Genomic DNA, 14,765 nt, shown 5'->3' on the forward strand with positions numbered 1-14,765 from the left:
ATGTTTTACTGGAGCAGTTTCCCCAAACTGGTGCCCTTCAGAAGTGCTTGGGTTACTGTGCCCAGAATTCTCAGCCAACATATGAAAGGCACCAGAGTTGAGAAGGGTGCTTAGATTACTAGTTTCTTTATTCATTGTTTTGATTAAAACAAATCTTACAACTAGCTTAAATTCATGGCTTGCGCTATTAATGTTTGATGGTTAGCTACATTACACTTTTAATATGCAGAAATAATTTAGTCTTCATCTGTTTTGCCTTTTCAACATACTTGTGAGGTGAATCACAATCATTCCCACATGAGAAGATTGAGAGAATATATTTGCTAACAACTTGTTAAATAGAACAAGGATTTGAGTCCAGGCCTTCTATTCTATATCCAGTGCTCTGTGTACTCTCTCTTAACTTAATTGCAACAATCTTCAGCTCTTCCAGATGTGGAATGTTTTATTTGACTCTGTGGCCTGACTATTTTCTTTCTTATTTACTGTTAAATGCCACATTTCTTTCTTTAAATCTGCCTTTTGTTGGTGATTCCTTTTCTTCTTGCTTTTCTTTCTACCTCTTTGATTCTCTGTTAGCTCATGGCTGTGACACCAGTAATACGATTCATATAATTGATGAGATAAAAACTCATGTTCTATGGAATGCCTATATTAGGCTGAACTGTCATACCCTGGAAAGAAAAAAAAATTCAGGTGTACTCATTAATCATTATCATCCTCTTACTCAAGTTAAGGAGCCCTGGTGATGCAGTGGTTAGAATGCAGTATTGCAGTCTGTTTCTGCCAAGTGCCAGCAGTTCAAACCTGATCGGATCAAGGTTGACTCAGCCTTCCATCCTTCCGAGGTCAGTAAAATGAGGACTGTTGGGAGCAATATGCTGACTCTGTAAACTGCTCAAAGAGTGCCATAACGCACTGTGAAGCGGTATATAAGTCTCAGTGCTATTGCTATTTAAATTTATGTAGATTTAAAACAACATTCAGTTTTTTAAAAAGAAATATTAAAAGGAAATGTGAGGCATTTTGTGTTTACCTAATGTACATGAGAGTAGGAATTTCTTGGCAAATTGACTTTGTAGTTTGTCCCATGTTTCTGCCGTCACTTGCATCGATTTGTTATGCCTTTTTCCTCCTCTACTTCCCATAGTCCACAAAGAAGAAAGAACCTCTTTAGTGCTGTCATTATGCAAATAAAGCATAAACAACATCAGGAATAAGGACTCCAAGATTTGACAGTGAACCTTTTTCTGGGACATACAGATGCTCACTGAAGCCAGTCTGATATTGTAAGAACCCAGTTAACTGTTTCAATCAAAATAAGAATTGTCTATTTCAACATAAAATGTTATGAGCCCTTTAGAAAGTTTTTTTTCTCCCCCCCTTCTGCCATCTGTTCTTTTTCAGCAAACTGCAAATCAATTTTATTAGGAACTTCGCAGGGTGAATTAATTATGTAGGTCTTGTGAATCAAATGACCAACTTAAGTCTGTGTTGTTATTGTTTTTTTAAGTGGGGATTAGAATGTTTGGTAGGGGTAATACTGATAAAAAATTAGAAAAATACATTTTAATAAGAATTCCCTCTTCTCTGGGAAACTTGGTGCGTGACTAGGATTAGACATTTCTAACTGTGAAGTTTCATTAGTATCATGAAACTGCAATTTCCAGAATTCTCTTGGGGAAAACTATGATATTTAAGATTATGCAACCAATATATTGCAGTCTAGAATGGAATTAAATGAGGCAAGAATGCTGAATCTAAATGAATCCTTAAGAAATATATTTTTCTTTTTTACTGTTGCACTTGGATCATAGACATTTCTGTATTATCCTTTTGGGATGGGTCCATAACTCTGAAATAATGTGTGTATTGAAGAATATATAGAAGGTCTCAAGTTCAGGAATTTCAGACAGCACAGCTGAAAAAATTCTTCCTTTCCTCTGAGGTCTTAGGCTACCAATGCTATTTAGGCAGTATTGAGTCAGAGACCAGATGGATCAATACTCTAACTCTCTACAGGAGCTTCCGTTATGGATCTATCTAAAGCTGGGCCAGCCCTGCCTTTAGGCGTAGCAGAACAAACTTACAAAATAGCATATTTTGGGAGTGGTAACATTAGGTTGTATTTGCTTTGTGCACTTAAGGCAGCTTGGTGCTTTCAGATGCAAAGAAGTAAACTGTTTATCACCAATGTTCCATAGGCGTTTTAGAGGCTGATAAAAGCCCAAAACTGAATATACCTGCAAAGAGCAACAATGCAAGAGATAAAGGAAGAAGCAAGAGAACAGAGGTGAGCCTTAGAGATTGGCAGAAAACTGTACTAATAAATCAGCTACTGTACTAATAAATCAGCTACTCCCAATTTCAGATATTTCTTCACCAGTATGTAGAGTGTGGGAAATAAATGGAAAACCTGAAATACTAACACAGGAGGTACTAACACAGGTATGATATCATAGGCATCACTGAAACTCAGTGGGATCATTGCTTATATTCTAGTTAGTAGATCACAAGTTGAACATGAGCTGAAAGCGTGATGCTGCTACTAAAAAGGCAAATCTATTTTGGGATGCTGTATTAATAGAAACGTAGAGTTCAGATTATGAAAAATAACTATCCCATTCTAATCTGCCCAGGTCAGACCCCAGTTGGAGTACTGTGAGCAGTTCCAGATATCACCATCAAAAAAAGTAATGGTCAAACTGAAGTGAATTTAGAGGAGGGCCATCAGAATGGTGAAGAAATTGGAAAACAAGTCCTGTGAGGAACAGTTAAAGCAGTGGTTCTCAACCTGTGGGTCAGGACCCCATTTGGGGTCGAACGACCATTTCACGGGGGTCGCCAAACAACGCAGTCCACCATTTTTTCCCCTTTTCCTTCGCTGTGCTACTCCCTTTTATTCTATTGGCTTTAGAAAGCCAATAGAATAGACTCTCTTGAATAGAGTCTAATTCTATTGGCTTTCAAAAGCCAATAGGAATTGTCCAGGCTGTCTCTGCCCTGCTGAGCCCGCCAAAAGTCCCATTCTGCAAATGGTGCTGCAAGTTGTCTGCAGTGAAGGCGAGCTATCTGGAAGTTTCCACCCCTCCCTGCTGAGCAACTACTAAAAATGTAAGTACAAGAGGGCCAGGGGTGGGAGGTGGGAGGCCAGCGAGCGCAGGGAGGGTTGCTGGCGTGCGTGGCACCCAGCGGGTGCCTTACCTCCCTTGGGCTGGGCCAGCTGGTGGCCCAGCCGGTGGTCGGCCTGCTCCATCTCTGCCGCTTGCCAGCTATGCCTCGGCTGGCACAGGGGGCGGCACCACGCATGCGCGGCGCTCCCGGGCAGGGAAAGTCCTCGACTTACGAACGGTTGGGTAGTCCTCGACTTACGATCGGTTGGGGTCACGGCATTAAAAAGGTTGAGAACCACTGAGTTAAAGGAAATTTATATGTTTTACCTTGGAAGAGAAAATAGAGGAGATTCAATAGTAGCCTTCAGATATCTAAAGTATGTTCCTATATAGGATGGAGTGTTTTCTCTGGAAGGCAGAACCAGATCCATTGGATTGAAACTACAGGAAAGTACATTCAGGCTAGGAGAAATTTCATGAGGTCAAGCACTGGAAGAGGCTGCCTTATGTAGTGGCGGCCCCGCTTTCGATGAAGGTTTTTAAACAGAAGCTGGATAGCCATAACAGCATATTTATTCTAAGCGATAGGCTGGACTAAATGAAATCTAAGAATATTTCCAACTCTGTGATTCTGGTCAACTGCCTGGTCACCTCACATTTTGTATATGAAACATAAAGAAGGAAGGAACATGGTCTTATTCTTTACCTCCAGGGAGGAATCTTCCTTGTGCTCACTCTATTGTTGAAAAAAAATGAACTTTTGGGTAGTTTGGACAAACTTCCACACTTTCACTCTATTCTTTCCCCTCCCATGTCAATAACTTTTCTATATACTGAACCTAATAAAGACATCTTTAAAGAAGCAAATGTTGGCATTATCTTGCAGGCTGTTTAAGAGAACCTGCTTTAATCTCTTCTTCATTGCTTTTCCTGGAATGAAGTTTAAGCTTTTTTTTTTTTTTTTGCCCCTGTAGTGTCATGACTCTTTCTTTCTTTCTTTCTTTCTTTCTTTCTTTCTTTCTTTCTTTCTTTCTTTCTTTCTTTCTTTCTTTCTTTCTTCATACATACATACATACATACATACATACATACATACTTTATTTTTCACTTTTTTGAATTGCCCAGCTCCATCAGATTTGGAACTCTGGATATCTTACCATCAATCAAATCTTGTTCATCTATTAGAGCTGCAGTGAAGGAAAACATATCTTTATTGTTACTTACATTCATTCATTCTCCCTCAGATTTGATATAAGAGCCTATATGTGGTAAACGTCTTGTCATCTCAAAACCTTGTGCTATGCCAGAGTTGTTTATAGAGCATTCAAATCTTATGGTCCCTCTGTTCATTTTCTATGTACAAAAAAAATGCCCCCATCTTTTAAAGCACTGGTTCCCAACCTTTTCTATACTTCGCACCCCTAGAACACTTCTGATATATTCTCACACCCCTTACAAAAGTTCAAAATAACAGCAACAAATTATGCATATACACTATAATTTTGAAAACCCAAGTTTTCACACCCCCTGGAATATCATCTCGCACCCCCAGGGGGTGCAAGCAGCCCTTGTTGTGAAACCCTGCTTTAAAGCCTGGTCAATAGACCTATGAGGTTTTCATGGGATCAGTTGATTAGAAACAGGAATTTTTGAAATGGATAAATGCACCAGAAACAGGACATATGCCAATGAACTACCTGTATAATGGAATCATTTTGGCTGATGCATGTGGATCATAGGCAATGCCTTGAATGCAAGGTAGAAAAGCCAAAGATAACTACCCTTTTATCTCAAAGTATAATAGGGAAGTGAATATTGAATAATCTGTTTGCCTGTATTGATAACATCAAATGTTCTGCTGGAGGCAGGCTACTTTGTTGTATTCAGTGAAAAGATAATGCTCTCAGTGTTAACACTTTTAACATTTCTTTTTGTGCTTTGGTATGTAATTTGTTTGTAATACAGTCATCTACATGTCTGTTCAGAAGTAAACCTCTGGATTTCAACAGGATGTATTGCTGGGTAATGTGCATAGCAGTTTTTTCCTACTTTGATACTCTTCAGTTCTCAGAAACCTTAGAAAGCACAGCTAATGAGAACTGAGATCTACTGTTATTTAGGTTGTGGGGTGCTAATATGTAGGGTTGCAGCATTAGGGAGTGAGCATTTCACTCTAGATCCATTTAAATAAAACTTCCCATAGCAAAGGAAGAGCTAGGAAGCCAGCAAGATTATCTCACCAATCCACCCCCAGTCCCTCATGTCCATTTTTGGATTTGGGGGCACACGTCTCTTTATGCTCAGCTAAAGAAAGAAATAAAGGTAGGAGGATCTCTCAGCTGGAAAATTTCTTTTTAACTTATCTACACTCACCTCTGTCCATTAAGTCATATTGAATGTATCCCAAAATTATTTCAGCATTTAGAATTAAATATATTTTCTTTCAAGATCTAAGAGGAAGCATCAGAAACTATGCACCCTGGAGAATAGGTAGGAAGAAGAGAGATACAAAATTAAGTTGGAGGGAACTCAAATTAGTGGATAAAATAGATAGAATCTAGCTGTTTTTATTTTAGAAGAGGAAGGGCACAGTCCATCTGCAAGGTTTTTTGTTTTTTGTTAATAAACATTGCACAGTTACTGTTTATTTCAGTGAGGTTTGCTTAGGAGAATTTCTTAGGAAATTGAAATCCTAAGTTTAATTACTAGCTTTCATGCTTAAAAGGGGGGGAGATATGTCATTTTGAAATATGATTCTGCCTGCTATTAATTCTAGAGTTACTTAAAAACAAATACCACAAAAAGAAGTTGATGGTTTTGTCTTCGAAGTCTGGAGATTTTGGATAACAATATTTTATTTTCAAGACCTTACTCATTATATTTGCTATTGTCTGCAATTAGTGAATCCCGGAGTTGGCTGGACACCTATGTTCATGCTGCCAAATGCCCTTATATTAGATAATCCTCTCTATTTCTGCATTGGAATCCTCTATCTTAAAAATGTTGAAAGCAATGATGATATCTTGTGCTGCTTTATGAGGAAAGATAATGGTTTTCAGAAAGTTGGCACAGAATGCCCTCTCCATTACAAACACAATAATATTACCATCTTTTTCTTTATGGACAGAAAGTCTCATATTCCTGCAGCAGTTCACGGAAAGGCAGTTTTAAGCAAGGTTTCATCTCTAAATTTTGCAGTTTGTGAAAAAGTAATAACATAGAACATGTCTCCATAAAACATGGAAACATTAGAAGCTACAAAAAGAGAAAATTCAACCAAATGGGTTTTGTGGCTTGCCTTCCATTAAACCCCCCCCCCAAAAGGCGGATAATGACTTGTACTGTGCCTCACAGCTGGGTATGTAAACCATGTGCATGATCATGGTTTGAATCAGCCACCATAGATAGACTGGTAGTGTTCTCATTCAAACAGCCATGAGCCCAGCTTTTATTTCTATACTTCCATAGACTTTAATGCAAGTTCTTCCCAAACCTTTTTCTTCATTAGCCAAAACTGCTTATTAGAAAGTCCCTTTTTATCACCATTTATAAGAAAGGGTTAGGGATCAGCTTTTTTTTTTCTTTTTTTGGGGGGGTAATATAGGTTGAGAATTGCCATTTTTTAAAAAAAACATGAAAAATACATTGGTGAAGGATAAAAAAAAATGTGTAAAGAAATCCTCTTCCCCTGTGTTTTGAGCCTTTCTTTCCCTCACATGGCTCCACCCACCAGTACACTGAACTCCTGAAGAACAGATGGTGGAAGGTGCAGCCAGTTACACAGGCCTTGCCAAAGAACGTGCTGTGCACATTCCTCCTCCCCTGATATTAATGGTTGCCCCCATCACCCACAAGAGTAGCAGCAGGAATCTGAAGGAGATCAGCATTTAGCAACATATAGCCTACATGAACATAGTTCTTGCACTCTTTATTCTTGTTTATTTCTGCAGAGCAGCCAGTGGGAATGGACTGGCATAATGTGTGGTTAAGACAGATTTGTACAGCTATTTCTGACATATCTTTTTGGAGGGTGCTCCACCAATCACTAGCTGGGACCCAATAGATTCTCGACAGATCCCCATTTCTTTTTTCTTTGTTCTCCCATGCCAGAAAAACTAGGAGGTTTGTCTGTTGCCAGAAATGATGCTAGGCTAGCCTTAAAGAGGGTGAGGCTGAGGTAACATGTGGTAGGGTGCCATTAAAAACAGTTTTTTTTAAAAAAAGAAATCATATTCCTCATACAACACAAAATAGATTTAATATGCTTTGTGTACTCGTTTTCTATTAAAATGCTCAAAAAGCTCCACTACACAGAAAATGTTGACCCTTCCCTTACCAATGATACCCCTGTAGTCACTCTTATACCTCCTCCAATCATCAGAGTCTTGGCTCAATTGTTTAAATTAGAAATTTCCCCACCTCAAAAAACGTGTGTTAGGGATAAAAGGTAGTTGGCTTGTGGAGTTAAAATAGCACATGCATTTGTTGAAGATGTGGCATACTTAGCCAAATTTACAATTATCTAGACTAGGTAAATACAGTCTACAATTCTACATAAACTGCTCTTAAAGTAGTTCACACGTGCAAACATATAGATACTTCTTGCAAGGTTGGATTATATGGTCAGTTTGAACTTTTCTTTAAAGTCATTTGATTTGGAGAGTCTTTGCAAATATAAATAAAAAACAAAAACTGGAGTGCAGTGAAGCTGCTTCTGATTTTTATCAGTTTAGAGTGCAAATGAGAAGTCCTTTCCATTCTCCTTTCCATTAGCGATCCTTATATAAGCTTTCAACCTTGTCCTAGACTTGCTAGTTTTCTCTAGAATTAGTATTTTCTATGGAAGAACATTTAGTCAACACGAATTTCAGCAGTTATAGGCTTGAGACCGTGGAGTAATAAAGCAGCTGAGGTAAGAATGACATTGCATGATATATTTTGTGGGTGCATATTGTTTTTTTTCCTAAGCCTTCATCTCCAAGTAGACCATGGACATGTACAGAGCTAATTAGTTGCCATAGCAACACCCCTCACACTGTCGTGTTAGTTTCCTAGGTGGGTTTAGATGCCTGTGGCATTGGCTTGACACATCTCTACTTCCTGACGCAGGCAGTGTTATTTCAGGAGCAGGTGCCATGCCACTGTATTGAATTATGGCCCCTGGCTAAATGGGTTATTACTGCAGTACAGTAGTTTTTTTTCTGAAAACAAGACTGTCATCATCTTCTTTATCTTGCTAGTTGCATTGGGACAATATTGCTTGCTTACAAATATTTATCGGTGTGTCTCCAGCATGCATTTTCAAATATAATTCCATGCATTCAAGCTCACTTCATGAGAGTAAGCAGAAAATGGGCCAAAGTAGCCAAACCAAACATTTCTGTTGAAGCTAAGCATGACTACCCTGATTAGTTTTGAAACAGATGTGGGGAAACTGCTTTTTCCACATATGCTGGACTCCAGCTTGCAATATCCCTAAGCAGCATAGTCATGGTGAAAGATTCTTGGAGTTGCAGTTCAACAACATCTGGAGAATAGAAACCCCTTGCAGATTTAAAGCACGTTTGAATCACTTTTCATCAAATTCAGATTTTATGGTGGTATACAGTAAAAACTGCTCAGGCGGAGCCATATTTGAATCATTCTCGCATGTCATACAGCAAGGGTCCCCAACCCCCGTCCATGGACCAGTACCTGGCCACAGCATGCCAGCAACCGGTCCGCACAAACAAGCAAAGCCCCATCTGTGGGATGCAGGCAGCACACAAAACCACACACTCTCTGGTCCATGGAAAAACCTCTCTCCATGGAGCTGGTCCCCTGGTGCCCAAAAGGTTGGGGACCTCTGTCATAGAGTAATTAATTTACACAGTTATGCTGAATATTTAATTACCAAGTCTAAGTGATGGATTTTTATAGAAACGAAGTAGATACAGACTTCACACAACATCCATGAACCTTTATGAATCAGTTTATATGTATGTTCTAGTATTTATAATGTAAATTAAGACCAAGGAGACTTCTATTTATATCCTCATATGGTTATTGCCGGGAGAAATATTAACAACCTAAGATATGCAGATGATACCACTCTAATGGCAGAAAGTGGAACTAAAAAGCCTCTTGATGCGGGTGAAGAAGGAGAGTGCAAAAGTTGGCTTGAAACTCAACATTAAGAAAACCAAAATCATGGCATCTGGCCCTCTCAATTCCTGGCAAATAGATGGGAAAGAAATGGAGGTAGTGACAGATTTTATTTTTCTGGGCTCCAAGATCACTTCAGATGGGGACTGCAGCCAAGAAATTAAAAGATGCTTGCTCCTGGGGAGGAAAGCTATGGCAAATCTAGACAGCATACTAAAAAGCAGAGACATCACCCTGCCAACAAAAGTGCGTATAGTCCAGGCCATGGTTTTCCCAGTTGCAATGTATGGCTGTGAAAGCTGGACCATAAGAAAGGCTGAGCACAAAAGAATTGAGGCCTTTGAACTATGGTGCTGGAGAAGACTCCTGCGAGTCCCTTGGACTGCAAGGCGTTCAAACCGGTCAGTCCTAGAAGAGATCAACCCCGACTGCTCTTTAGAAGGCCAGATCCTGAAGTCGAAACTCAAATACTTTGGCCACCTAATGAGAAGGAAGGACTCACTGGAGAAGGGCCTAATGCTGGGAAAGATTGAGGGCAATAGAAGAAGGGGATGACAGAGAATGAGATGGCTGGATGGAGTCACTGAAGCAGTAGGTGTGAATTTAAATGGACTCCAGAAGATGGTAGAGGACAGGAAGACCTGGATGAACGTTGTCCATGGGGTCGCGATGGGTCGGACACGACTTCGCAATTAACAACAACAATGGTTATGAAACTTCCTTATAGCCTTCTCTCAGGATAACTGGCTCAGGAATTCTGGGAGTTGAAGTCCACAAGTCATAAAGAGCCATCATTCCCCACCCTTGATCTAAGAAGGTAATCATGGAGGATGAACTAGAAAGGACAGGGCTGTGTATATTACACAGAGTTCCATGAAGAAGGTGAGGTAAAAATTAATTCATCTGCGAGCCATCAGTTCTTGGTTCACATATGCATGAATTTTACTTGATTTCTTCCCTCCCTGTGGTTACATTAATTGACGGTTTTGGTCTGGTGCACAGGGAAGTAAAACTGTGTATGTGCTCTTTTATTCATAGATTCAACCAGTCATCAGAAAATAAATAAACCCTAGACCTCAAATAAATATCTATTTGTACGAATCTGGCATAGATCTGCATGCAATCATTCTACTATGTAGTCAGCTTGCAATGCAACCCATGTTTATTGTCTTGTAAAGAATAAAATGATATTGAGCTAGTAACTTGATTTGTTTGAAAAATTACACATATTCTGTAGCTGATCTCATAACTGCTGCTGTACACAGCTCAATCAATCTACTTTCTGACACAGAACTTGGATTGTGTAAATTTAGCCTTTGTTCTCATCCAGATGATTGCATTTTCATACATACTCAATAAATATTAATGCACACAAATGAACACCTGGACCCATCAACAAGGATTTAATTTAAACCTTATTTCATAATGTCAACTCACTACTAGAACATAGGAGAAGAATATTAATGTCTTGTCTTTGCTTCAGATTTCAGTTTCTCTAAGCCCATCAGCTGCAGATAAAGACCATGTCTTTTTTTAAAAAAAACGGTTGTATTCTGTGCTTCAAAAAAGAAAATATTCTGTTCATGATATTGGTTGGGGAGGAAAAGAGAGAATCAGTTTCAGTGCAAAAGCATTCAATTCACTTCAATATATATCCTTAATTTCAGGGGGTGGTAGTTGCTTTTAGTGAAATTGAGGGACCTGCCACTTGCAGTGGCTTTTCACCAGACTGGATGCTGGATGCTTTGTGTGCCATATATAAAACGAATATGCAAGTTTTCTGTCATTTAAGAAACTATCCAGACCAGGCTGAAATGTTTGCTAATTACATGGGACTATTGGTAATGTAATTTCTGACCATCTTCAAGTTGCATTGAAGTTGTCCCAACAGGGTTTACAATGAATACATATAGAGCAGATGTGCTATAAGGCACATAATTATTTGATTTGATTTGGGTGCCACCCAATTCCAGATCAACTCTGGGTGCCTCAAAGCATTAAAAGACAAAATAGCAAATACACTCAATACAAGTAAACTGTAGAACATTAAACAAGATGGGGAATCTGGCCAAAGATAGAAAAACACATATCACCCACCCAGCGGGGGGCACCAGTCACCCTAGCCCAGAATATGGGAAGTTTTCCAGAATACCAGCTGGCTGAAAGACATCAAATTTCAGGAGGAACCTTATTCCAGAGGATAGGTACAGTACTGCAGTAGAGAAATCACACTTCTGAGGTCTGATAAATGACATTGCTTAACTTGAAAGAACTTGGAGCATGCCAACCCTGTCAGATCAAATCAGCTGGGCAGACACCAGGGGGGAGAGGGGGTCCCATGCTCCATGCTACATAGGACTAAACAGATCGTAACCAGCATCTTGAATCCCATCCAGAAGCAGGCTGGCAACGAGTACAACTTACGTAGCAGGGCTGTCACGTGGCATAACACAACATGCTTCTCAGTGCTCAAACTACTGCATTCTGAATCAGTTGAAGCTTCTGAGTGGGATTCAAGAGCAGCCCCACGTGGAGCATATTGCAGTTCATACAAGGAAGCTGTGTTACGCATAAGGACCTGCACTGATTTTTGAAGCATAAAAGCATAACATGGAATTTAGTATTCATTTCAAATAAGCTTGGAGAATGCAGAGGGATGCAGTTAGGGTGGCTTCAGCTCTTTGACATTAAGACCATTAATATCTGGTTGTATGATGATGTGCAGATATCCCATTGCATTTTGTGACTGTTTATATTGAAATAATGTTTTCTTGGTGACTTAGGATTTTTTAGTATTAGTATTGGTGATCGTTTTGTATGATTTTAACCCTGGTTATGAAGATTGCACATATACTACTTTGAGCTGAATACAAGTGAAGCATTCTGTAAACCTGAAAAATAAATAAATGTTCTTCAAATTAGTTGTTAAAGTATGTATCATGGGGTCTGTTTCCAAATGGCTGGGTCCTAATTCCTCCCAGCTCTTTTAACTACTATAAATTTTCATTGTGGTCACCAGTTCAAATATGATTCAGAGACAAAAGAAAAACCCTATCACCCGATACTGCAAAGCATAAAAGGATATTTTGAGGCCTCCAAGATTATGTAATTCATACACATTTCATTAGCTGATCTTTGAAAACTGGCCCACTTTCTGCTATCCATCTCTTGGTAACCATGAGAGCAAATGGTGCAGCAACTTTTTTTTTGAAGCTGGACAGTATGTATTTTAAGGCTAGCCAAAACCCCCATGCATGCAGCAATGAATTCTATTGTTGAAGGAAAATAGATAATAAAAAAAACCAACAAAATAGAAAGTTGCTTTGGGAAGGAAAAATAAAATAAAAAATACATCAAAGGGCATTTCCCATCTTACTACCTCAGGTTATTTCAGTTGGACTTATTTTTACGTGCAACGTGTATACTGCAATATTGAGTGATGATCCTGTCCTCAGAATGTATAGAATGCCATAGAGTACACTTTCATAACTAATGTAAGGACTTAAAGGTTATGGAGTATAACTTATTTGGGCAATCTTGAGTCCCATTTACTTGCATATTTGGCTTTGGTGCTTTAGATTTGTGATGATACACTCACTGTCTCTGTTTTCTTCTTGCAGATCCATATTCTGTTGCAGGCAGTGATGGCAGCATCTCTGCCTCAGTGGCCTCAATCCAGCCACAGGCATCCAGCAGCTCAGCTCCCAGTTCCCCTGCTTCCCGCCACTCAGTTAGCACCCTCAAGAAATGGCTTACCAACCCTGTGCGCAAGCTAAGTGGTGGTGGGCTACCTCGGGGAGAACGCCCACTCAGGAAAACAGAAGGTCGGACAAGGCGCCATGGGCGCCAGGAGGATTGCAAGAGTATTGACCTCGACCTCCTCAGTCAAGCAGAGGGACCCTTTGCTGTTCCACAGGAGTCAATCAGCACAGTAAGAACAAAGAAATGCATGCCTGTGCAAACAAAAGCTATTTTGTTCAGTCCCTCACTGTGAAGCAGGATTAGACAATCACCAGCCCTCACAGAATAGTCAACATTGAATCCAGGCTAGCTTCATGCAATCCAGATGTCTGTGGCTGAGGATTCTCTAAATTAAGATCCACACATGTGGAGGGTACCCAAGTTGGGGAGGTTGATTTAGATTGTAAGATATAGAACAAATAGTTCATTTGAGCAAACAAGACAAGACACATGCTGTTGAAGAACACCAGCATCATTATGCACATGATACTATGAATCAGAGACAACTGATCACCTATTGTCCATCAAAGTGAATTAGAAAGAGTCAACTTCAAAATTGCATTGGATGATTGTCCTTTTTAATTTGTCAGTACAATAGCATTAGTTATTCTGATTTGTCTTGTGACGTGTTTTTATATGGAGCCAGTTTTCTAGATGCACCTTGATGCCTTTTTTTGAACTTTACACTTGATTTACAGAAAGGCTTTGATTAAGTGTGTTAATTTTGCTGGTAGAACAAACTGGCAGCTGTATAGAGATTTGTGATGCTAAAACTGTGTAATGATGTGAGCAATAGTGCCGTTATCCAAAGGAAATTTAAAAGTGGAGGATCAGAAACTTCTGTATACCCATTTATAAACCTGGACATGAAATTGTTTGATACATTTCTCTTATAATTTCAGGATGGCAATACTCATCTACCAGACCTTTCCTTGCTCTCTAACCTGCTAGAAGGAGATGGCTCAAAAACGCTCAACCAGGTGGGGAGAGGCAGGAAGAAAAGATGTCTTGTATTAGATGTTATTCAGTGCACATCTTGATGGATGCTGTTATATCTAAAGCAGACTTTAAAGAAGAATCAACCATTTTTTTGTGAAGCAGTGAACACATTTGGAATTTAAAGATTGAGACACTATAAAATGTCTTCTTACTCCTGGAAGCAAATGTGGGAGGGTTTGTTTCACCAACTCTCAGGATACTTTTGTTATTTATTTATTTAATTAAATGTATAGGCTTACTTTATATAAATATAAATTTATATATTTTTACCTTTTCTCTGAGAAGATAGGTACAGTTCCCACAACATTAGGATATAGGCTAGAAACCTCCAAAGTTGCACCCATGTGTACTATGTTGCCTACCTTGGTTCAGAAAAATACTTTGACATTGAAGTTAAATATTTGCAGTTCATGCACTTAGTGTTGCATGAAATGAGATTAGCTGCAGACAAAGGCGGGCAAAGAATAAAAGTAACTGGACAATCTTGTGATGACTTCTTTAACTGGTCTCAGTTGTGCTTTACATCCCATTTTCTCTCCTTTTCTTTTTCTTTCCATTCTTGAGCCTATTTTCCCTTTTAAAGAATTATGTCATCTTCATAGAAACCAATCTGTACTATACTTACAGCTCAGATGATACCAACATTCACAAGGAGCTAGGAGAAAAGACATTTCTGTGAGAAGAATTTTAAAAGAAAGTAAAATAAAAATGGCGACAACAGGGTGAGGTTAAGGGAATCTTCCAAAATCTCAAAACCACCTAACTTAT

The 14,765-nt window shown here is 39.1% G+C and overlaps 1 long non-coding RNA gene across 1 annotated transcript; it reads left to right on the forward strand.

Annotated features, from left to right (window-relative positions):
• Window positions 1-1,199: 1,199 nt before the first annotated feature.
• Window positions 1,200-12,965, forward strand: LOC120303314. The gene is made up of 3 exons (XR_005555402.1): window positions 1,200-1,289; window positions 2,205-2,293; window positions 12,878-12,965. It is a non-coding gene; the product is annotated as an uncharacterized LOC120303314 (long non-coding RNA).
• Window positions 12,966-14,765: the final 1,800 nt, after the last annotated feature.

Source organism: Crotalus tigris, unplaced genomic scaffold (assembly GCF_016545835.1).
Source record: "Crotalus tigris isolate CLP2741 ecotype Arizona unplaced genomic scaffold, ASM1654583v1 scf7180000024462.759394, whole genome shotgun sequence".
In the NCBI taxonomy this organism is placed as follows: Eukaryota; Metazoa; Chordata; class Lepidosauria; order Squamata; family Viperidae; genus Crotalus; species Crotalus tigris.